Consider the following 25,363-nt stretch of genomic DNA (forward strand, 5'->3'; position numbering starts at 1 on the left):
TTAACCTGTAGGCCAGAGTACGAGTCTAAGACCTTAACTATTAGGCCAGAGTAAGAGTTAAGACCTTAGCTATTAGGCCAGAGTAAGAGTTAAGACCTTAACCATTAGGCCAGAGTACGAGTCTTAGACCTTAGCTATTAGGCCAGAGTAAGAGTTAAGACCTTAAGCAGTAAGCCAGAGTAAGAGTTAAGACCTTAACTTGTAGGCCATAGTACGAGTCTAAGACCTTAGCTATTTGGCCAGAGTAAGAGTTAAGAACTTAGCTATTAGGCCATAGTGCAAGTCTAAGACCTTAGCTATTAGGCCAGAGTAAGAGTTAAGACCTTAACCAGTAGGCCTGAGTAAGAGTTACGACCTTAACCAGTAGGCCAGATTAAGAGTTAAGACCTTAACCATTAGGCCAGAGTAAGAGTTAAGACCTTAACCATTAGGCCCGAGTACGAGTCTAAGACCTTAGCTATTAGGCCAGAGTAAGAGTTAAGACCTTAAGCAGTAAGCCAGAGTAAGAGTTAAGACCTTAGCTATTAGGCCAGAGTAAGAGTTAAGAGCTTAATCAGTAGGCCAAAGTCAGAGTTAAGACCTTAGCTATTAGACCAGAGTAAGAGTTAAGACCTTAACCAGTAGGCCAGAGTCAGAGTTAAGACCTTATCCAGTAGGCCAGAGTACGAGTCTAAGACCTTAGCTATTAGGCCAGAGTAAGAGTTAAGACCTTAGCTATTAGGAAAGAGTAAGAGTTAAGACCTTAACCAGTAGGCCAGAGTATGAGTCTAAGACCTTAGCTATTAGGCCAGAGTAAGAGTTAAGACCTTAGCTATTAGGCCAGAGTAAGAGTTAAGACCTTAACCAGTAGGCCAGAGTACGAGTCTAAGACCTTAGCTATTAGGCCAGAGTAAGAGTTAAGACCTTAGCTATTAGGCCAGAGTAAGAATTAAGACCTTAACCATTAGGCCAGAGTACGAGTCTAAGACCTTAGCTATTAGGCCAGAGTAAGAGTTAAGACCTTAGCTATTAGGCCAGAGTAAGAGTTAAGACCTTAACCAGTAGGCCAGAGTGCGAGTCTTAGATCTTAGCTATTAGGCCAAAGTAAGAGTTAAGACCTTAACCATTAGGCCAGAGAAAGAGTTAAGACCTTAACCAGTAGGCCAGAGTAAGAGTTAAGACCTTAACCATTAGGCCAGAGTACGAGTCTAAGACGTTAGCTATTAGGCCAGAGGAAGAGTTAAGACCTTAACCAGTAGGCCAGAGTAAGAGTTAAGACCTTAACCAGTAGGCCAGAGTACGAGTCTAAGACCTTAGCTATTAGGCCAGAGTAAGAGTTAAGACCTTAACCAGTAGGCCAGAGTAAGAGTTAAGACCGTAACCTGTAGGCCATAGTACGAGTCTAAGACCTTAGGTATTAGGCCAGAGTAAGAGTTAAGACCTTAGCTATTAGGCCAGAGTAAGAGTTTAGACCTTAACCAGTAGGCCAGAGTAAGAGTTAAGACCTTAACCTGTAGGCCAGAGTACGAGTCTAAGACCTTATTTATTAGGCCAGAGTAAGAGTTAAGACCTTAGCTATTAGGCCAGAGTAAGAGTTAAGACCTTAACCATTAGGCCAGAGTACGAGTCTAAGACCTTAGCTATTAGGCCAGAGTAAGAGTGAAGACCTTCACCAGTAGGCCAGAGTAAGAGTTAAGACCTTAGCTATTAGGCCCGAGTAAGAGTTAAGACCTTAACCATTAGGCCAGAGTACGAGTCTAAGACCTTAGCTATTAGGCCAGAGTACGAGTCTAAGACCTTAGCTATTAGGCCAGAGTAAGAGTTAAGACCTTAACCAGTAGGCCAGAGTAAGAGTTAAGACCTTAACCTCTAGGCCAGAGTACGAGTCTAAGACCTTAACTATTAGGCCGGAGTAAGAGTTAAGACCTTAGCTATTAGGCCAGAGTAACAGTTAAGACCTTAACCATTAGGCCAGAGTACGAGTCTAAGACCTTAGCTATTAGGCCAGAGTAAGAGTTAAGACCTTAGCTATTAGGCCAGAGTAAGAGATAAGACCTTAACCAGTAGGCCAGAGTACGAGTCTAAGACGTTAGCTATTAGGCCAGAGTAAGAGTTAAGACCTTAGCTATTAGGAAACAGTAAGAGTTAAGACCTTAACCAGTAGGCCAGAGTATGAGTCTAAGACCTTAGCTTTTAGGCCAGAGTAAGAGTTAAGACCTTAGCTATTAGGCCAGAGTAAGAGTTAAGACCTTAACCAGTAGGCCAGAGTACGAGTCTCAGTCCTTAGCTATTAGGCCAGAGTAAGAATTAAGACCTTAGCTATTAGGCCAGAGTAGGAGTTAAGACCTTAACCATTAGGCCAGAGTACGAGTCTAAGACCTTAGCTATTAGGCCAGAGTAAGAGTTAAGACCTTAACCAGTAGGCCAGAGTAAGAGTTAAGACCTTAATAATTAGGCCAGAGAAAGAGTTAAGACCTTAACCAGTAGGCCAGAGTAAGAGTTAATACCTTAACCAGTAGGCCAGGGTAAGAGTTAAGACCTTAAACATTAGGCCAGAGTAAGAGTTAAGACCTTAACCATTAGGCCAGTGTACGAGTCTAAGACCTTATCTACTAGGCCACAGTACGAGTCTAAGACCTTAGCTATTAGGCCAGAGTAAGAGTTAAGACCTTAAACAGTAGGCCAGAGTACGAGTCTAAGACCTTAGCTATTAGGCCAGAGTAAGAGTTAAGACCTTAACCAGTAGGCCAGAGTAAGAGTTAAGACCTTAGCTATTAGGCCAGAGTAAGAGTTAAGACCTTAAACAGTAGGCCAGAGTACGAGTCTAAGACCTTAGCTATTAGGCCAGAGTAAGAGTTAATACCTTAACCTGTAGGCCATAGTACGAGTCTAAGACCTTAGCTATTAGGCCAGAGTAAGAGTTAAGACCTTAACCAGTAGGCCAGAGTAAGAGTTAAGACCTTAACCTGTAGGCCATAGTACGAGTCTAAGACCTTAGCTATTAGGCCAGAGTAAGAGTTAAGACCTTAACCAGTTGGCCAGAGTAAGAGTTAAGACCTTAACCTGTAGGCCATAGTACAAGTCTAAGACCTTAGCTATTAGGCTAGAGTAAGAGTTAAGACCTTAGCTATTAGGCCAGAGTAAGAGTTAAGACCTTAACCAGTAGGCCAGAGTAATAGTTAAGACCTTAACCTGTAGGCCAGAGTACGATTCTAAGACCTTAGCTATTAGGCCAGAGTAAGAGTTAAGACCTTAGCTATTAGGCCAGAGTGAGAGTGAAGATCTTAGCTGTTAGGCCAGAGTAAGAGTTAAGACCTTAACCATTATGCCAGAGTACGAGTCTAAGACCTTAGCTATTAGGCCAGAGTAAGAGTTAAGACCTTAACCAGTAGGCCAGAGTAAGAGTTAAGACCTTAACCAGTAGGCCAGAGTACGAGTCTAAGACCTTAGCTATTAGGCCAGAGTAAGAGTTAAGACCTTAGCTATTAGGCCAGAGTAAGAGTTAAGACCTTAACCATTAGGCCAGAGTACGAGTCCAAGACCTTAGCTATTAGGCCAGAGTAAGAGTTAAGACCTTAGCTATTAGGCCAGAGTAAGAGTTAAGACCTTAACCAGTAGGCCAGAGTGCGAGTCTAAGACCTTAGCTATTAGGCCAGAGTAAGAGGTAAGACCTTAGCTATTAGGCCAGAGTAAGAGTTAAGACCTTAACCATTAGGCCAGAGTACGAGTCTAAGACCTTAGCTATTAGGCCAAAGTAAGAGTTAAGACCTTAACCAGTATGCCAGAGTAAGAGTTAAGACCTTAACCAGTATGCCAGAGTAAGAGTTAAGACCTTAACCATTAGGCCAGAGAAAGAGTTAAGACCTTAACCAGTAGGCCATAGTAAGAGTTAAGACCTTAACCAGTAGGCCAGAGTACGAGTCTAAGACCTTAGCTATTAGGCCAGAGTAAGAGTTAAGACCTTAACTATTAGGCCAGAGTAAGAGTTAAGACCTTAGCTATTAGGCCAGAGTAAGAGTTAAGACCTTAACCAGTAGGCCAGAGTACGAGTCTAAGACCTTAGCTATTAGGCCAGAGTAAGAGGTAAGACCTTAGCTATTAGGCCAGAGTAAGAGTTAAGACCTTAACCATTAGGCCAGAGTACGAGTCTAAGACCTTAGCTATTAGGCCAAAGTAAGAGTTAAGACCTTAACCAGTATGCCAGAGTAAGAGTTAAGACCTTAACCAGTATGCCAGAGTAAGAGTTAAGACCTTAACCATTAGGCCAGAGAAAGAGTTAAGACCTTAACCAGTAGGCCATGGTAAGAGTTAAGACCTTAACCAGTAGGCCAGAGTACGAGTCTAAGACCTTAGCTATTAGGCCAGAGTAAGAGTTAAGACCTTAACAAGTAGTCCAGAGTAACAGTTAAGACCTTAGCTATTAGGCCAGAGTAAGAGTTAAGACCTTAACCAGTAGGCCAGAGTGAGAGTTAAGACCTTAACTATTAGGCCAGAGTAAGAGTTAAGACCTTAGCTATTAGGCCAGAGTAAGAGTTAAGACCTTAACCATTAGGCCAGAGTACGAGTCTAAGACCTTAGCTATAAGGCAAGAGTAAGAGTTAAGACCTTAACCTGTAGGCCAAAGTACGAGTCTAAGACCTTAGCTATTAGGTCAGAGTACGGGTCTAAGACCTTAGCTATTAGGCCAGAGTAAGAGTTAAGACCTTAACCAGCAGGCCAGAGTAGGAGTTAAGACCTTAACCAGTAGGCCAGAGTAAGTGTTAAGACCTTAACCAGTAGGCCAGAGTAAGAGTTAAGACCTTAGCTATCAGGCCAGAGTAAGAGTTAAGACCTTAACCGGTAGGCCAGAGTACTAGTTAAGACCTTAACCATTAGGCCAGAGTACGAGTCTAAGACCTTAGCTATTAGGCCAGAGTAAGAGTTAAGACCTTAACCTGTAGGCCGTAGTAAGAGTTAAGACCTTAACCAGTAGGCTAGAGTACAAGTCTAAGACCTTAGCTATTAGGCCAGAGTAAGAGTTAAGACCTTAACAAGTAGGCCAGAGTAAGAGTTAAGACCTTAACCAGTAGGCCAGAGTAAGAGTTAAGGCCTTAGCTATTAGGCCAGGGTTAAAAGTTAAGACCTTAGCTATTAGGCCAGAGTAAGAGTTAAGACCTTAACCATTAGGCCAGAGTACGAGTCTAAGACCTTAGCTATTAGGCCAGAGTAAGAGTTAAGACCTTAACCAGTAGGCCAGAGTAAGAGTTAAGACCTTAGCTATTAGGCCAGAGTAAGAGTTAAGACCTTAACCAGTTGGCCAGAGTAAGAGTTAAGACCTTAACCTGTAGGCCATAGTACGAGTCTAAGACCTTAGCTATTAGGCTAGAGTAAGAGTTAAGACCTTAGATATAAGGCCAGAGTAAGTGTTAAGACCTTAACCAGTAGGCCAGAGTAAGAGTTAAGACCTTAACCTGTAGGCCAGAGTACGAGTCTAAGACCTTAGCTATTAGGCCAGAGTAAGAGTTAAGACCTTAGCTATTAGGCCAGAGTAAGAGTTTGGACCTTAGCTAATAGGCCAGAGTAAGAGTTAAGACCTTAACCATTAGGCCAGAGTACGAGTCTAAGACCTTAGCTATTAGGCCAGAGTACGAGTCTAAGACCTTAGCTATTAGGCCAGAGTAAGAATTAAGACCTTAACCAGTAGGCCAGAGTAAGAGTTAAGACCTTAACCAGTAGGCCAGAGTACGAGTCTAAGACCTTAGCTATTAGGCCAGAGAAAGAGTTAAGACTTTAGCTATTACGCCAGAGTAAGAGTTAAGACCTTAACCAGTAGGCCAGAGTACGAGTCTAAGACCTTAGCTATTAGGCCAGAGTAAGAGTTAAGACCTTAGCTATTAGGCCAGAGTAAGAGTTAAAACCTTAACCAGTAGGCCAGAGTACGAGTCTAAGACCTTAGCTATTAGGCCAGAGAAAGAGTTAAGACCTTAGCTATTACACCAGAGTAAGAGTTAAGACCTTAACCATTAGGCCAGAGTACGAGTCTAAGACCTTAGCTATTAGGCCAGAGTAAGAGTTAAGACCTTAGCTATTAGGCCAGAGTAAGAGTTAAAACCTTAACCAGTAGGCCAGAGTACGAGTCTAAGACCTTAGCTATTAGGCCAGAGTAAGAGTTAAGACCTTAGCTATTAGGCCAGAGTAAGAGTTAAGACCTTAACCAGTAGGCCAGAGTACGAGTCTAAGACCTTAGCTATTAGGCCAGAGTAAGAGTTAAGACGTTAGCTATTAGGCCAGAGTAAGAGTTAAGACCTTAACCATTAGGCCAGAGAAAGAGTTAAGACCTTAACCAGTAGGCCAGAGTAAGAGTTAAGACCTTAACCAGTAGGCCAGAGTAAGAGTTAAGACCTTAACCAGTAGGCCAGAGTAAGAGTTAGGACCTTAACCTGTAGGCCATAGTACGAGTCTAAGACCTTAGCTATTAGGCCAGAGTAACAGTTAAGACCTTAACCAGTAGGCCAGAGTAAGAGTTAAGACCTTAACATTAGGCCAGAGAAAGTGTTAAGACCTTAACCATTAGGCCAGAGAAAGGGTTTAGACCTTAACCAGTAGGCCAGAGTAAGAGTTAAGACCTTAACCAGTATGCCAGAGTAAGAGTTAAGACCTTAAACATTAGGCCAGAGTGAGAGTTAAGACCTTAACCATTAGGCCAGAGTACGAGTCTAAGACCCTAGCTATTAGGCCAGAGTACGAGTCTAAGACCTTAGCTATTAGGCCAGAGTAAGCGTTAAGACCGTAACCATTAGGCCAGAGTACGAGTCTAAGACCTTAGCTATTAGGCCAGAGTAAGAGTTAAGACCTTAACCAGTAGGCCAGAGTAAGAGTTAAGACCTTAACCTGTAGGCCAGAGAAAGATTTAAGACCTTAACCATTAGGCCATAGTACGAGTCTAAGACCTTAGCTATTAGGCAAGAGTAAGAGTCAAGAACTTAACCTATAGGCCATAGACGAGTCTAAGACCTTAGCTATTAGGCCAGAGTAAGAGTTAAGACCTTAACCTGTAGGCCAGAGTAAGAGTCAAGACCTTAACCATTAGGCCAGAATACGAGTCTAAGACCTTAGCTATTAAGCCAGAGTAGAAGTTAAGACCTTAATCAGTAGGCCAGAGTAAGAGTTAAGACCTTAACCAGTAGGCCATAGTATGAGTCTAAGACCTCAGCTATTAGGCCAGAGTAAGAGTTAAGACCTTAACCAGTAGGCGAGAGTAAGAGTTAAGACCTTAACCAGTAGGCCAGAGTACGAGTCTAAGACCTTAGCTATTAGGCCAGAGTAAGAGTTAAGATCTTAACCTGTAGGCCAGAGTAAGAGTTATGACCTTAACCTGTAGGCCATAGTACGAGTCTAAGACCTTAGCTATTAGGCCAGAGTAAGAGTTAAGACCTTTAACCTGTAGGACATAGTACGAGTCTTAGACCTTAGCTATTAGGCCAGAGTAAGAGTTAAGACCTTAGCTATAAGGCCAGAGTAAGAGTTAGGACCTTAACCAGTAGGCCAGAGTAAGAGTTAAGACCTTAACCAGTAGGCCAGAGTAAGAGTTAAGACCTTAGCTATCAGGCCAGAGTAAGAGTTAAGACCTTAACCAGTAGGCCAGAGTACTAGTTAAGACCTTACCCATTAGGCCAGAGTACGAGTCTAAGACCTTAGCTATTAGGCCAGAGTAAGAGTTAAGACCTTAACCTGTAGGCTGTAGTAAGAGTTAAGACCTTAACCAGTAGGCCAGAGTAAGAGTTAAGACCTTAATAATTAGGCCAGAGAAAGAGTTAAGACCTTAACCAGTAGGCCAGAGTAAGAGTTAATACCTTAACCAGTAGGCCAGGGTAAGAGTTAAGACCTTAAACATTAGGCCAGAGTAAGAGTTAAGACCTTAACCATTAGGCCAGTGTACGAGTCTAAGACCTTATCTACTAGGCCAGAGTACGAGTCTAAGACCTTAGCTATTAGGCCAGAGTAAGAGTTAAGACCTTAAACATTAGGCCAGAGTACGAGTCTAAGACCTTAGCTATTAGGCCAGAGTAAGAGTTAAGACCTTAACCAGTAGGCCAGAGTAAGAGTTAAGACCTTAGCTATTAGGCCAGAGTAAGAGTTAAGACCTTAAACAGTAGGCCAGAGTACGAGTCTAAGACCTTAGCTATTAGGCCAGAGTAAGAGTTAATACCTTAACCTGTAGGCCATAGTACGAGTCTAAGACCTTAGCTATTAGGCCAGAGTAAGAGTTAAGACCTTAACCAGTAGGCCAGAGTAAGAGTTAAGACCTTAACCTGTAGGCCATAGTACGAGTCTAAGACCTTAGCTATTAGGCCAGAGTAAGAGTTAAGACCTTAGCTATTAGGCCAGAGTAAGAGTTAAGACCTTAACCAGTAGGCCAGAGTAATAGTTAAGACCTTTACCTGTAGGCCAGAGTACGATTCTAAGACCTTAGCTATTAGGCCAGAGTAAGAGTTAAGACCTTAGCTATTAGGCCAGAGTGAGAGTGAAGACCTTAGCTGTTAGGCCAGAGTAAGAGTTAAGACCTTAACCATTATGCCAGAGTACGAGTCTAAGACCTTAGCTATTAGGCCAGAGTAAGAGTTAAGACCTTAACCAGTAGGCCAGAGTAAGAGTTAAGACCTTAAAAAGTAGGCCAGAGTACGAGTCTAAGACCTTAGCTATTAGGCCAGAGTAAGAGTTAAGACCTTAGCTATTAGGCCAGAGTAAGAGTTAAGACCTTAACCATTAGGCCAGAGTACGAGTCCAAGACCTTAGCTATTAGGCCAGAGTAAGAGTTAAGACCTTAGCTATTAGGCCAGAGTAAGAGTTAAGACCTTAACCAGTAGGCCAGAGTGCGAGTCTAAGACCTTAGCTATTAGGCCAGAGTAAGAGGTAAGACCTTAGCTATTAGGCCAGAGTAAGAGTTAAGACCTTAATAATTAGGCCAGAGAAAGAGTTAAGACCTTAACCAGTAGGCCAGAGTAAGAGTTAATACCTTAACCAGTAGGCCAGGGTAAGAGTTAAGACCTTAAACATTAGGCCAGAGTAAGAGTTAAGACCTTAACCATTAGGCCAGTGTACGAGTCTAAGACCTTATCTACTAGGCCAGAGTACGAGTCTAAGACCTTAGCTATTAGGCCAGAGTAAGAGTTAAGACCTTAAACATTAGGCCAGAGTACGAGTCTAAGACCTTAGCTATTAGGCCAGAGTAAGAGTTAAGACCTTAACCAGTAGGCCAGAGTAAGAGTTAAGACCTTAGCTATTAGGCCAGAGTAAGAGTTAAGACCTTAAACAGTAGGCCAGAGTACGAGTCTAAGACCTTAGCTATTAGGCCAGAGTAAGAGTTAATACCTTAACCTGTAGGCCATAGTACGAGTCTAAGACCTTAGCTATTAGGCCAGAGTAAGAGTTAAGACCTTAACCAGTAGGCCAGAGTAAGAGTTAAGACCTTAACCTGTAGGCCATAGTACGAGTCTAAGACCTTAGCTATTAGGCCAGAGTAAGAGTTAAGACCTTAACCAGTTGGCCAGAGTAAGAGTTAAGACCTTAACCTGTAGGCCATAGTACAAGTCTAAGACCTTAGCTATTAGGCTAGAGTAAGAGTTAAGACCTTAGCTATTAGGCCAGAGTAAGAGTTAAGACCTTAACCAGTAGGCCAGAGTAATAGTTAAGACCTTAACCTGTAGGCCAGAGTACGATTCTAAGACCTTAGCTATTAGGCCAGAGTAAGAGTTAAGACCTTAGCTATTAGGCCAGAGTGAGAGTGAAGACCTTAGCTGTTAGGCCAGAGTAAGAGTTAAGACCTTAACCATTATGCCAGAGTACGAGTCTAAGACCTTAGCTATTAGGCCAGAGTAAGAGTTAAGACCTTAACCAGTAGGCCAGAGTAAGAGTTAAGACCTTAAAAAGTAGGCCAGAGTACGAGTCTAAGACCTTAGCTATTAGGCCAGAGTAAGAGTTAAGACCTTAGCTATTAGGCCAGAGTAAGAGTTAAGACCTTAACCATTAGGCCAGAGTACGAGTCCAAGACCTTAGCTATTAGGCCAGAGTAAGAGTTAAGACCTTAGCTATTAGGCCAGAGTAAGAGTTAAGACCTTAACCAGTAGGCCAGAGTGCGAGTCTAAGACCTTAGCTATTAGGCCAGAGTAAGAGGTAAGACCTTAGCTATTAGGCCAGAGTAAGAGTTAAGACCTTAACCATTAGGCCAGAGTACGAGTCTAAGACCTTAGCTATTAGGCCAAAGTAAGAGTTAAGACCTTAACCAGTATGCCAGAGTAAGAGTTAAGACCTTAACCAGTATGCCAGAGTAAGAGTTAAGACCTTAACCATTAGGCCAGAGAAAGAGTTAAGACCTTAACCAGTAGGCCATAGTAAGAGTTAAGACCTTAACCAGTAGGCCAGAGTACGAGTCCAAGACCTTAGCTATTAGGCCAGAGTAAGAGTTAAGACCTTAACTATTAGGCCAGAGTAAGAGTTAAGACCTTAGCTATTAGGCCAGAGTAAGAGTTAAGACCTTAACCAGTAGGCCAGAGTACGAGTCTAAGACCTTAGCTATTAGGCCAGAGTAAGAGGTAAGACCTTAGCTATTAGGCCAGAGTAAGAGTTAAGACCTTAACCATTAGGCCAGAGTACGAGTCTAAGACCTTAGCAATTAGGCCAAAGTAAGAGTTAAGACCTTAACCAGTATGCCAGAGTAAGAGTTAAGACCTTAACCAGTATGCCAGAGTAAGAGTTAAGACCTTAACCGTTAGGCCAGAGAAAGAGTTAAGACCTTAACCAGTAGGCCATAGTAAGAGTTAAGACCTTAACCAGTAGGCCAGAGTACGAGTCTAAGACCTTAGCTATTAGGCCAGAGTAAGAGTTAAGACCTTAACAAGTAGTCCAGAGTAACAGTTAAGACCTTAGCTATTAGGCCAGAGTAAGAGTTAAGACCTTAACCAGTAGGCCAGAGTGAGAGTTAAGACCTTAACTATTAGGCCAGAGTAAGAGTTAAGACCTTAGCTATTAGGCCAGAGTAAGAGTTAAGACCTTAACCATTAGGCCAGAGTACGAGTCTAAGACCTTAGCTATAAGGCAAGAGTAAGAGTTAAGACCTTAACCTGTAGGCCAAAGTACGAGTCTAAGACCTTAGCTATTAGGTCAGAGTACGGGTCTAAGACCTTAGCTATTAGGCCAGAGTAAGAGTTAAGACCTTAACCAGCAGGCCAGAGTAGGAGTTAAGACCTTAACCAGTAGGCCAGAGTAAGTGTTAAGACCTTAACCAGTAGGCCAGAGTAAGAGTTAAGACCTTAGCTATCAGGCCAGAGTAAGAGTTAAGACCTTAACCAGTAGGCCAGAGTACTAGTTAAGACCTTAACCATTAGGCCAGAGTACGAGTCTAAGACCTTAGCTATTAGGCCAGAGTAAGAGTTAAGACCTTAACCTGTAGGCCGTAGTAAGAGTTAAGACCTTAACCAGTAGGCTAGAGTACGAGTCTAAGACCTTAGCTATTAGGCCAGAGTAAGAGTTAAGACCTTAACAAGTAGGCCAGAGTAAGAGTTAAGACCTTAACCAGTAGGCCAGAGTAAGAGTTAAGGCCTTAGCTATTAGGCCAGGGTAAAAGTTAAGACCTTAGCTATTAGGCCAGAGTAAGAGTTAAGACCTTAAACATTAGGCCAGAGTACGAGTCTAAGACCTTAGCTATTAGGCCAGAGTAAGAGTTAAGACCTTAACCAGTAGGCCAGAGTAAGAGTTAAGACCTTAGCTATTAGGCCAGAGTAACAGTTAAGACCTTAACCAGTTGGCCAGAGTAAGAGTTAAGACCTTAACCTGTAGGCCATAGTACGAGTCTAAGACCTTAGCTATTAGGCTAGAGTAAGAGTTAAGACCTTAGATATAAGGCCAGAGTAAGAGTTAAGACCTTAACCAGTAGGCCAGAGTAAGAGTTAAGACCTTAACCTGTAGGCCAGAGTACGAGTCTAAGACCTTAGCTATTAGGCCAGAGTAAGAGTTAAGACCTTAGCTATTAGGCCAGAGTAAGAGTTTGGACCTTAGCTGTTAGGCCAGAGTAAGAGTTAAGACCTTAACCATTAGGCCAGAGTACGAGTCTAAGACCTTAGCTATTAGGCCAGAGTACGAGTCTAAGACCTTAGCTATTAGGCCAGAGTAAGAATTAAGACCTTAACCAGTAGGCCAGAGTAAGAGTTAAGACCTTAACCAGTAGGCCAGAGTACGAGTCTAAGACCTTAGCTATTAGGCCAGAGAAAGAGTTAAGACTTTAGCTATTACGCCAGAGTAAGAGTTAAGACCTTAACCAGTAGGCCAGAGTACGAGTCTAAGACCTTAGCTATTAGGCCAGAGTAAGAGTTAAGACCTTAGCTATTAGGCCAGAGTAAGAGTTAAAACCTTAACCAGTAGGCCAGAGTACGAGTCTAAGACCTTAGCTATTAGGCCAGAGAAAGAGTTAAGACCTTAGCTATTACACCAGAGTAAGAGTTAAGACCTTAACCATTCGGCCAGAGTACGAGTCTAAGACCTTAGCTATTAGGCCAGAGTAAGAGTTAAGACCTTAGCTATTAGGCCAGAGTAAGAGTTAAAACCTTAACCAGTAGGCCAGAGTACGAGTCTAAGACCTTAGCTATTAGGCCAGAGTAAGAGTTAAGACCTTAGCTATTAGGCCAGAGTAAGAGTTAAGACCTTAACCAGTAGGCCAGAGTACGAGTCTAAGACCTTAGCTATTAGGCCAGAGTAAGAGTTAAGACGTTAGCTATTAGGCCAGAGTAAGAGTTAAGACCTTAACCATTAGGCCAGAGAAAGAGTTAAGACCTTAACCAGTAGGCCAGAGTAAGAGTTAAGACCTTAACCAGTAGGCCAGAGTAAGAGTTAAGACCTTAACCAATAGGCCAGAGTAAGAGTTAGGACCTTAACCTGTAGGCCATAGTACGAGTCTAAGACCTTAGCTATTAGGCCAGAGTAACAGTTAAGACCTTAACCAGTAGGCCAGAGTAAGAGTTAAGACCTTAACATTAGGCCAGAGAAAGTGTTAAGACCTTAACCATTAGGCCAGAGAAAGAGTTTAGACCTTAACCAGTAGGCCAGAGTAAGAGTTAAGACCTTAACCAGTAGGCCAGGGTAAGAGTTAAGACCTTAAACATTAGGCCAGAGTGAGAGTTAAGACCTTAACCATTAGGCCAGAGTACGAGTCTAAGACCCTAGCTATTAGGCCAGAGTACGAGTCTAAGACCTTAGCTATTAGGCCAGAGTAAGCGTTAAGACCGTAACCATTAGGCCAGAGTACGAGTCTAAGACCTTAGCTATTAGGCCAGAGTAAGAGTTAAGACCTTAACCAGTAGGCCAGAGTAAGAGTTAAGACCTTAACCAGTAGGCCAGAGTAAGAGTTAAGACCTTAACCTGTAGGCCAGAGTAAGATTTAAGACCTTAACCATTAGGCCATAGTACGAGTCTAAGACCTTAGCTATTAGGCCAGAGTAAGAGTCAAGAACTTAACCTATAGGCCATAGACGAGTCTAAGACCTTAGCTATTAGGCCAGAGTAAGAGTTAAGACCTTAACCTGTAGGCCAGAGTAAGAGTCAAGACCTTAACCATTAGGCCAGAATACGAGTCTAAGACCTTAGCTATTAAGCCAGAGTAGAAGTTAAGACCTTAATCAGTGGGCCAGAGTAAGAGTTAAGACCTTAACCAGTAGGCCATAGTATGAGTCTAAGACCTCAGCTATTAGGCCAGTGTAAGAGTTAAGACCTTAACCAGTAGGCGAGAGTAAGAGTTAAGACCTTAACCAGTAGGCCAGAGTACGAGTCTAAGACCTTAGCTATTAGGCCAGAGTAAGAGTTAAGATCTTAACCTGTAGGCCAGAGTAAGAGTTATGACCTTAACCTGTAGGCCATAGTACGAGTCTAAGACCTTAGCTATTAGGCCAGAGTAAGAGTTAAGACCTTTAACCTGTAGGACATAGTACGAGTCTTAGACCTTAGCTATTAGGCCAGAGTAAGAGTTAAGACCTTAGCTATAAGGCCAGAGTAAGAGTTAGGACCTTAACCAGTAGGCCAGAGTAAGAGTTAAGACCTTAACCAGTAGGCCAGACTAAGAGTCTAAGACCTTAGCTATTAGGCAAGTGTAAGAGTTAAGACCTTAACCAGTAGGCCAGAGTAAGAGTTAAGACCTTAACTTGTAGGCCATAGTACGAGTCTAAGACCTTCGCTATTTGGCCAGAGTAAGAGTTAAGAACTTAGCTATTGGGCCAGAGTGCAAGTCTAAGACCTTAGCTATTAGGCCAGAGTAAGAGTTAAGACCTTAACCAGTAGGCCAGAGTAAGAGTTAAGACCTTAACCAGTAGGCCAGATTAAGAGTTAAGACCTTAACCATTAGGCCAGAGTAAGAGTTAAGAACTTAGCTATTAGGCCAGAGTAAGAGTTAAGACCTTAACCATTAGGCCAGAGTACGAGTCTAAGACCTTAACTATTAGGCCAAAGTAAGAGTTAAGACCTTAACCAGTATGCCAGAGTAAGAGTTAAGACCTTAACCATTAGGCCAGAGAAAGAGTTAAGACCTTAACCAGTAGGCCAGAGTAAGAGTTAAGACCTTAACCATTAGGCCAGAGTACGAGTCTAAGACGTTAGCTATTAGGCCAGAGTAAGAATTAAGACCTTAACCAGTAGGCCAGAGTAAGAGTTAAGACCTTAACCAGTAGGCCAGAGTACGAGTCTAAGACCTTAGCTATTAGGCCAGAGTAAGAATTAAGACCTTAACCAGTAGGCCAGAGTAAGAGTTAAGACCGTAACCTGTAGGCCATAGTACGAGTCTAAGACCTTAGGTATTAGGCCAGAGTAAGAGTTAAGACCTTAGCTATTAGGCCAGAGTAAGAGTTTAGACCTTAACCAGTAGGCCAGAGTAAGAGTTAAGACCTTAACCTGTAGGCCAGAGTACGAGTCTAAGACCTTATTTATTAGGCCAGAGTAAGTGTTAAGACCTTAGCTATTAGGCCAGAGTAAGAGTTAAGACCTTAACCATTAGGCCAGAGTACGAGTCTAAGACCTTAGCTATTAGGCCAGAGTAAGAGTGAAGACCTTCACCAGTAGGCCAGAGTAAGAGTTAAGACCTTAGCTATTAGGCCAGAGTAAGAGTTAAGACCTTAACCATTAGGCCAGAGTACGAGTCTAAGACCTTAGCTATTAGGCCAGAGTACGAATCTAAGACCTTAGCTATTAGGCCAGAGTAAGAGTTAAGACCTTAACCAGTAGGCCAGAGTAAGAGTTAAGACCTTAACCTGTAGGCCAGAGTACAAGTCTAAGACCTTAACTATTAGGCCAGAGTAAGAGTTAAGACCTTAGCTATTAGGCCAGAGTAAGAGTTAAGACCTTAACCATTAGGCCAGAGTACGAGTCTAAGACCTTAGCTATTAGGCCAGAGTAAGAGTTAAGACCTTATCTATTAGGCCAGAGTAAGAGATAAGACCTTAACCAGTAGGCCAGAGTACGAGTCTAAGATGTTAGCTATTAGGCCAGAGTAAGAGTTAAGACCTTAGCTATTAGGAAACAGTAAGAGTTAAGACCTTAACCAGTAGGCCAGAGTATGAGTCTAAGACCTTAGCTTTTAGGCCAGAGTAAGAGTTAAGACCTTAGCTATTAGGCCAGAGTAAGAGTTAAGACCTTAACCAGTAGGCCAGAGTACGAGTCTAAGTCCTTAGCTATTAGGCCAGAGTAAGAGTTAAGACCTTAGCTATTAGGCCAGAGTAGGAGTTAAGACCTTAACCATTAGGCCAGAGTACGAGTCTAAGACCTTAGCTATTAGGCCAGAGTAAGAGTTAAGACCTTAACCAGTAGGCCAGAGTAAGAGTTAAGACCTTAACCATTAGGCCAGAGAAAGAGTTAAGACCTTAACCAGTAGGCCAGAGTAAGAGTTAAGACCTTAACCAGTAGGCCAGGGTAAGAGTTAAGACCTTAAACATTAGGCCAGAGTAAGAGTTAAGACCTTAACCATTAGGCCAGTGTACGAGTCTAAGACCTTATCTATTAGGCCAGAGTACGAGTCTAAGACCTTAGCTATTAGGCCAGAGTAAGAGTTAAGACCTTAAACATTAGGCCAGAGTACGAGTCTAAGACCTTAGCTATTAGGCCAGAGTAAGAGTTATGACCTTAACCAGTAGGCCAGAGTAAGAGTTAAGACCTTAGCTATTAGGCCAGAGTAAGAGTTAAGACCTTAAACAGTAGGCCAGAGTACGAGTCTAAGACCTTAGCTATTAGGCCAGAGTAAGAGTTAATACCTTAACCTGTAGGCCATAGTACGAGTCTAAGACCTTAGCTATTAGGCCAGAGTAAGAGTTAAGACCTTAACCAGTAGGCCAGAGTAAGAGTTAAGACCTTAACTTGTAGGCCATAGTACGAGTCTAAGACCTTAGCTATTAGGCCTGAGTAAGAGTTAAGACCTTAACCAGTTGGCCAGAGTAAGAGTTAAGACCTTAACCTGTAGGCCATAGTACGAGTCTAAGACCTTAGCTATTAGGCTAGAGTAAGAGTTAAGACCTTAGCTATTAGGCCAGAGTAAGAGTTAAGACCTTAACCAGTAGGCCAGAGTAATAGTTAAGACCTTAACCTGTAGGCCAGAGTACGATTCTAAGACCTTAGCTATTAGGCCAGAGTAAGAGTTAAGACCTTAGCTATTAGGCCAGAGTAAGAGTGAAGACCTTAGCTGTTAGGCCAGAGTAAGACTTAAGACCTTAACCATTATGCCAGAGTACGAGTCTAAGACCTTAGCTATTAGGCCAGAGTTAGAGTTAAGACCTTAACCAGTAGGCCAGAGTAAGAGTTAAGACCTTAACCAGTAGGCCAGAGTACGAGTCTAAGACCTTAGCTATTAGGCTAGAGTAAGAGTTAAGACCTTAGCTATTAGGCCAGAGTAAGAGTTAAGACCTTAACCATTAGGCCAGAGTACGAGTCCAAGACCTTAGCTATTAGGCCAGAGTAAGAGTTAAGACCTTAGCTATTAGGCCAGAGTAAGAGTTAAGACCTTAACCAGTAGGCCAGAGTGCGAGTCTAAGACCTTAGCTATTAGGCCAGAGTAAGAGTTAAGACCTTAGCTATTAGGCCAGAGTAAGAGTTAAGACCTTAACCATTAGGCCAGAGTACGAGTCTAAGACCTTAGCTATTAGGCCAAAGTAAGAGTTAAGACCTTAACCAGTATGCCAGAGTAAGAGTTAAGACCTTAACCAGTATGCCAGAGTAAGAGTTAAGACCTTAACCATTAGGCCAGAGAAAGAGTTAAGACCTTAACCAGTAGGCCAGAGTAAGAGTTAAGACCTTAACCAGTAGGCCAGAGTAAGAGTTAAGACCTTAACCATTAGGCCAGAGTACGGGTCTAGGACGTTAGCTATTAGGCCAGAGTAAGAGTTAAGACCTTAACCAGTAGGCCAGAGTAAGAGTTAAGACCTTAACCAGTAGGCCAGAGTACGAGTCTAAGACCTTAGCTATTAGGCCAGAGTAAGAGTTAAGACCTTAACCAGTAGGCCAGAGTAAGAGTTAAGACTGTAACCTGTAGGCCATAGTACGAGTCTAAGACCTTAGCTATTAGGCCAGAGTAAGAGTTAAGACCTTAGCTATTAGGCCAGAGTAAGAGTTAAGACCTTACCCAGTAGGCCAGTGTAAGAGTTAAGACCTGAACCTGTAGGCCATAGTACGAGTCTAAGACCTTAGCTATTAGGCCAGAGTAAGAGTTAAGACCTTAGCTATTAGGCCAGAGTAAGAGTTTAGACCTTAACCAGTAGGCCAGAGTAAGAGTTAAGACCTTAACCTGTAGGCCAGAGTACGGGTCTAAGACCTTAGTTATTAGGCCAGAGTAAGAGTTAAGACCTTAGCTATTAGGCCAGAGTAAGACTTAAGACCTTAGCTATTAGGCCAGAGTAAGAGTTAAGACTTTAATCATTAGGCCAGAGTACGAGTCTAAGACCTTAGCTATTAGGCCAGAGTAAGAGTGAAGACCTTAACCAGTTGGCCAGAGTAAGAGTTAAGACCTTAGCTATTAGGCCAGAGTAAGAGTTAAGACCTTAACCATTAGGCCAGAATACGAGTCTAAGACCTTAGCTATTAGGCCAGAGTACAAGTCTAAGACCTTAGCTATTAGGCCAGAGTAAGAGTTAAGACCTTAACCAGTAGGCTAGAGTAAGAGTTAAGACCTTAACCTGTAGGCCAGAGTAAGAGTTAAGACCTTAACCAGTATGCCAGAGTAAGAGTTAAGACCTTAAACATTAGGCCAGAGTGAGAGTTAAGACCTTAACCATTAGGCCAGAGTACGAGTCTAAGACCCTAGCTATTAGGCCAGAGTACGTGTCTAAGACCTTAGCTATTAGGCCAGAGTAAGCGTTAAGACCGTAACCATTAGGCCAGAGTACAAGTCTAAGACCTTAACATTAGGCCAGAGAAAGTGTTAAGACCTTAACCATTAGGCCAGAGAAAGGGTTTAGACCTTAACCAGTAGGCCAGAGTAAGAGTTAAGACCTTAACCAGTATGCCAGAGTAAGAGTTAAGACCTTAAACATTAGGCCAGAGTGAGAGTTAAGACCTTAACCATTAGGCCAGAGTACGAGTCTAAGACCCTAGCTATTAGGCCAGAGTACGAGTCTAAGACCTTAGCTATTAGGCCAGAGTAAGCGTTAAGACCGTAACCATTAGGCCAGAGTACGAGTCTAAGACCTTAGCTATTAGGCCAGAGTAAGAGTTAAGACCTTAACCAGTAGGCCAGAGTAAGAGTTAAGACCTTAACCTGTAGGCCAGAGAAAGATTTAAGACCTTAACCATTAGGCCATAGTACGAGTCTAAGACCTTAGCTATTAGGCAAGAGTAAGAGTCAAGAACTTAACCTATAGGCCATAGACGAGTCTAAGACCTTAGCTATTAGGCCAGAGTAAGAGTTAAGACCTTAGCTATTAGGCCAGAGTAAGACTTAAGACCTTAGCTATTAGGCCAGAGTAAGAGTTAAGACTTTAATCATTAGGCCAGAGTACGAGTCTAAGACCTTAGCTATTAGGCCAGAGTAAGAGTGAAGACCTTAACCAGTTGGCCAGAGTAAGAGTTAAGACCTTAGCTATTAGGCCAGAGTAAGAGTTAAGACCTTAACCATTAGGCCAGAATACGAGTCTAAGACCTTAGCTATTAGGCCAGAGTACAAGTCTAAGACCTTAGCTATTAGGCCAGAGTAAGAGTTAAGACCTTAACCAGTAGGCTAGAGTAAGAGTTAAGACCTTAACCTGTAGGCCAGAGTAAGAGTTAAGACCTTAACCAGTATGCCAGAGTAAGAGTTAAGACCTTAAACATTAGGCCAGAGTGAGAGTTAAGACCTTAACCATTAGGCCAGAGTACGAGTCTAAGACCCTAGCTATTAGGCCAGAGTACGTGTCTAAGACCTTAGCTATTAGGCCAGAGTAAGCGTTAAGACCGTAACCATTAGGCCAGAGTACAAGTCTAAGACCTTAACATTAGGCCAGAGAAAGTGTTAAGACCTTAACCATTAGGCCAGAGAAAGGGTTTAGACCTTAACCAGTAGGCCAGAGTAAGAGTTAAGACCTTAACCAGTATGCCAGAGTAAGAGTTAAGACCTTAAACATTAGGCCAGAGTGAGAGTTAAGACCTTAACCATTAGGCCAGAGTACGAGTCTAAGACCCTAGCTATTAGGCCAGAGTACGAGTCTAAGACCTTAGCTATTAGGCCAGAGTAAGCGTTAAGACCGTAACCATTAGGCCAGAGTACGAGTCTAAGACCTTAGCTATTAGGCCAGAGTAAGAGTTAAGACCTTAACCAGTAGGCCAGAGTAAGAGTTAAGACCTTAACCTGTAGGCCAGAGAAAGATTTAAGACCTTAACCATTAGGCCATAGTACGAGTCTAAGACCTTAGCTATTAGGCAAGAGTAAGAGTCAAGAACTTAACCTATAGGCCATAGACGAGTCTAAGACCTTAGCTATTAGGCCAGAGTAAGAGTTAAGACCTTAACCTGTAGGCCAGAGTAAGAGTCAAGACCTTAACCATTAGGCCAGAATACGAGTCTAAGACCTTAGCTATTAAGCCAGAGTAGAAGTTAAGACCTTAATCAGTAGGCCAGAGTAAGAGTTAAGACCTTAACCAGTAGGCCATAGTATGAGTCTAAGACCTCAGCTATTAGGCCAGAGTAAGAGTTAAGACCTTAACCAGTAGGCGAGAGTAAGAGTTAAGACCTTAACCAGTAGGCCAGAGTACGAGTCTAAGACCTTAGCTATTAGGCCAGAGTAAGAGTTAAGATCTTAACCTGTAGGCCAGAGTAAGAGTTATGACCTTAACCTGTAGGCCATAGTACGAGTCTAAGACCTTAGCTATTAGGCCAGAGTAAGAGTTAAGACCTTTAACCTGTAGGACATAGTACGAGTCTTAGACCTTAGCTATTAGGCCAGAGTAAGAGTTAAGACCTTAGCTATAAGGCCAGAGTAAGAGTTAGGACCTTAACCAGTAGGCCAGAGTAAGAGTTAAGACCTTAACCAGTAGGCCAGAGTAAGAGTTAAGACCTTAGCTATCAGGCCAGAGTAAGAGTTAAGACCTTAACCAGTAGGCCAGAGTACTAGTTAAGACCTTAACCATTAGGCCAGAGTACGAGTCTAAGACCTTAGCTATTAGGCCAGAGTAAGAGTTAAGACCTTAACCTGTAGGCTGTAGTAAGAGTTAAGACCTTAACCAGTAGGCCAGAGTAAGAGTTAAGACCTTAATAATTAGGCCAGAGAAAGAGTTAAGACCTTAACCAGTAGGCCAGAGTAAGAGTTAATACCTTAACCAGTAGGCCAGGGTAAGAGTTAAGACCTTAAACATTAGGCCAGAGTAAGAGTTAAGACCTTAACCATTAGGCCAGTGTACGAGTCTAAGACCTTATCTACTAGGCCAGAGTACGAGTCTAAGACCTTAGCTATTAGGCCAGAGTAAGAGTTAAGACCTTAAACATTAGGCCAGAGTACGAGTCTAAGACCTTAGCTATTAGGCCAGAGTAAGAGTTAAGACCTTAACCAGTAGGCCAGAGTAAGAGTTAAGACCTTAGCTATTAGGCCAGAGTAAGAGTTAAGACCTTAAACAGTAGGCCAGAGTACGAGTCTAAGACCTTAGCTATTAGGCCAGAGTAAGAGTTAATACCTTAACCTGTAGGCCATAGTACGAGTCTAAGACCTTAGCTATTAGGCCAGAGTAAGAGTTAAGACCTTAACCAGTAGGCCAGAGTAAGAGTTAAGACCTTAACCTGTAGGCCATAGTACGAGTCTAAGACCTTAGCTATTAGGCCAGAGTAAGAGTTAAGACCTTAGCTATTAGGCCAGAGTAAGAGTTAAGACCTTAACCAGTAGGCCAGAGTAATAGTTAAGACCTTTACCTGTAGGCCAGAGTACGATTCTAAGACCTTAGCTATTAGGCCAGAGTAAGAGTTAAGACCTTAGCTATTAGGCCAGAGTGAGAGTGAAGACCTTAGCTGTTAGGCCAGAGTAAGAGTTAAGACCTTAACCATTATGCCAGAGTACGAGTCTAAGACCTTAGCTATTAGGCCAGAGTAAGAGTTAAGACCTTAACCAGTAGGCCAGAGTAAGAGTTAAGACCTTAAAAAGTAGGCCAGAGTACGAGTCTAAGACCTTAGCTATTAGGCCAGAGTAAGAGTTAAGACCTTAGCTATTAGGCCAGAGTAAGAGTTAAGACCTTAACCATTAGGCCAGAGTACGAGTCCAAGACCTTAGCTATTAGGCCAGAGTAAGAGTTAAGACCTTAGCTATTAGGCCAGAGTAAGAGTTAAGACCTTAACCAGTAGGCCAGAGTGCGAGTCTAATACCTTAGCTATTAGGCCAGAGTAAGAGGTAAGACCTTAGCTATTAGGCCAGAGTAAGAGTTAAGACCTTAATAATTAGGCCAGAGAAAGAGTTAAGACCTTAACCAGTAGGCCAGAGTAAGAGTTAATACCTTAACCAGTAGGCCAGGGTAAGAGTTAAGACCTTAAACATTAGGCCAGAGTAAGAGTTAAGACCTTAACCATTAGGCCAGTGTACGAGTCTAAGACCTTATCTACTAGGCCAGAGTACGAGTCTAAGACCTTAGCTATTAGGCCAGAGTAAGAGTTAAGACCTTAAACATTAGGCCAGAGTACGAGTCTAAGACCTTAGCTATTAGGCCAGAGTAAGAGTTAAGACCTTAACCAGTAGGCCAGAGTAAGAGTTAAGACCTTAGCTATTAGGCCAGAGTAAGAGTTAAGACCTTAAACAGTAGGCCAGAGTACGAGTCTAAGACCTTAGCTATTAGGCCAGAGTAAGAGTTAATACCTTAACCTGTAGGCCATAGTACGAGTCTAAGACCTTAGCTATTAGGCCAGAGTAAGAGTTAAGACCTTAACCAGTAGGCCAGAGTAAGAGTTAAGACCTTAACCTGTAGGCCATAGTACGAGTCTAAGACCTTAGCTATTAGGCCAGAGTAAGAGTTAAGACCTTAACCAGTTGGCCAGAGTAAGAGTTAAGACCTTAACCTGTAGGCCATAGTACAAGTCTAAGACCTTAGCTATTAGGCTAGAGTAAGAGTTAAGACCTTAGCTATTAGGCCAGAGTAAGAGTTAAGACCTTAACCAGTAGGCCAGAGTAATAGTTAAGACCTTAACCTGTAGGCCAGAGTACGATTCTAAGACCTTAGCTATTAGGCCAGAGTAAGAGTTAAGACCTTAGCTATTAGGCCAGAGTGAGAGTGAAGACCTTAGCTGTTAGGCCAGAGTAAGAGTTAAGACCTTAACCATTATGCCAGAGTACGAGTCTAAGACCTTAGCTATTAGGCCAGAGTAAGAGTTAAGACCTTAACCAGTAGGCCAGAGTAAGAGTTAAGACCTTAAAAAGTAGGCCAGAGTACGAGTCTAAGACCTTAGCTATTAGGCCAGAGTAAGAGTTAAGACCTTAGCTATTAGGCCAGAGTAAGAGTTAAGACCTTAACCATTAGGCCAGAGTACGAGTCCAAGACCTTAGCTATTAGGCCAGAGTAAGAGTTAAGACCTTAGCTATTAGGCCAGAGTAAGAGTTAAGACCTTAACCAGTAGGCCAGAGTGCGAGTCTAAGACCTTAGCTATTAGGCCAGAGTAAGAGGTAAGACCTTAGCTATTAGGCCAGAGTAAGAGTTAAGACCTTAACCATTAGGCCAGAGTACGAGTCTAAGACCTTAGCTATTAGGCCAAAGTAAGAGTTAAGACCTTAACCAGTATGCCAGAGTAAGAGTTAAGACCTTAACCAGTATGCCAGAGTAAGAGTTAAGACCTTAACCATTAGGCCAGAGAAAGAGTTAAGACCTTAACCAGTAGGCCATAGTAAGAGTTAAGACCTTAACCAGTAGGCCAGAGTACGAGTCCAAGACCTTAGCTATTAGGCCAGAGTAAGAGTTAAGACCTTAACTATTAGGCCAGAGTAAGAGTTAAGACCTTAGCTATTAGGCCAGAGTAAGAGTTAAGACCTTAACCAGTAGGCCAGAGTACGAGTCTAAGACCTTAGCTATTAGGCCAGAGTAAGAGGTAAGACCTTAGCTATTAGGCCAGAGTAAGAGTTAAGACCTTAACCATTAGGCCAGAGTACGAGTCTAAGACCTTAGCAATTAGGCCAAAGTAAGAGTTAAGACCTTAACCAGTATGCCAGAGTAAGAGTTAAGACCTTAACCAGTATGCCAGAGTAAGAGTTAAGACCTTAACCGTTAGGCCAGAGAAAGAGTTAAGACCTTAACCAGTAGGCCATAGTAAGAGTTAAGACCTTAACCAGTAGGCCAGAGTACGAGTCTAAGACCTTAGCTATTAGGCCAGAGTAAGAGTTAAGACCTTAACAAGTAGTCCAGAGTAACAGTTAAGACCTTAGCTATTAGGCCAGAGTAAGAGTTAAGACCTTAACCAGTAGGCCAGAGTGAGAGTTAAGACCTTAACTATTAGGCCAGAGTAAGAGTTAAGACCTTAGCTATTAGGCCAGAGTAAGAGTTAAGACCTTAACCATTAGGCCAGAGTACGAGTCTAAGACCTTAGCTATAAGGCAAGAGTAAGAGTTAAGACCTTAACCTGTAGGCCAAAGTACGAGTCTAAGACCTTAGCTATTAGGTCAGAGTACGGGTCTAAGACCTTAGCTATTAGGCCAGAGTAAGAGTTAAGACCTTAACCAGCAGGCCAGAGTAGGAGTTAAGACCTTAACCAGTAGGCCAGAGTAAGTGTTAAGACCTTAACCAGTAGGCCAGAGTAAGAGTTAAGACCTTAGCTATCAGGCCAGAGTAAGAGTTAAGACCTTAACCAGTAGGCCAGAGTACTAGTTAAGACCTTAACCATTAGGCCAGAGTACGAGTCTAAGACCTTAGCTATTAGGCCAGAGTAAGAGTTAAGACCTTAACCTGTAGGCCGTAGTAAGAGTTAAGACCTTAACCAGTAGGCTAGAGTACGAGTCTAAGACCTTAGCTATTAGGCCAGAGTAAGAGTTAAGACCTTAACAAGTAGGCCAGAGTAAGAGTTAAGACCTTAACCAGTAGGCCAGAGTAAGAGTTAAGGCCTTAGCTATTAGGCCAGGGTAAAAGTTAAGACCTTAGCTATTAGGCCAGAGTAAGAGTTAAGACCTTAACCATTAGGCCAGAGTACGAGTCTAAGACCTTAGCTATTAGGCCAGAGTAAGAGTTAAGACCTTAACCAGTAGGCCAGAGTAAGAGTTAAGACCTTAGCTATTAGGCCAGAGTAACAGTTAAGACCTTAACCAGTTGGCCAGAGTAAGAGTTAAGACCTTAACCTGTAGGCCATAGTACGAGTCTAAGACCTTAGCTATTAGGCTAGAGTAAGAGTTAAGACCTTAGATATAAGGCCAGAGTAAGAGTTAAGACCTTAACCAGTAGGCCAGAGTAAGAGTTAAGACCTTAACCTGTAGGCCAGAGTACGAGTCTAAGACCTTAGCTATTAGGCCAGAGTAAGAGTTAAGACCTTAGCTATTAGGCCAGAGTAAGAGTTTGGACCTTAGCTGTTAGGCCAGAGTAAGAGTTAAGACCTTAACCATTAGGCCAGAGTACGAGTCTAAGACCTTAGCTATTAGGCCAGAGTACGAGTCTAAGACCTTAGCTATTAGGCCAGAGTAAGAATTAAGACCTTAACCAGTAGGCCAGAGTAAGAGTTAAGACCTTAACCAGTAGGCCAGAGTACGAGTCTAAGACCTTAGCTATTAGGCCAGAGAAAGAGTTAAGACTTTAGCTATTACGCCAGAGTAAGAGTTAAGACCTTAACCAGTAGGCCAGAGTACGAGTCTAAGACCTTAGCTATTAGGCCAGAGTAAGAGTTAAGACCTTAGCTATTAGGCCAGAGTAAGAGTTAAAACCTTAACCAGTAGGCCAGAGTACGAGTCTAAGACCTTAGCTATTAGGCCAGAGAA

This window comes from Triturus cristatus, chromosome 4_2 (genome assembly GCF_964204655.1).
Source record: "Triturus cristatus chromosome 4_2, aTriCri1.1, whole genome shotgun sequence".
Lineage (NCBI taxonomy): Eukaryota > Metazoa > Chordata > Amphibia > Caudata > Salamandridae > Triturus > Triturus cristatus.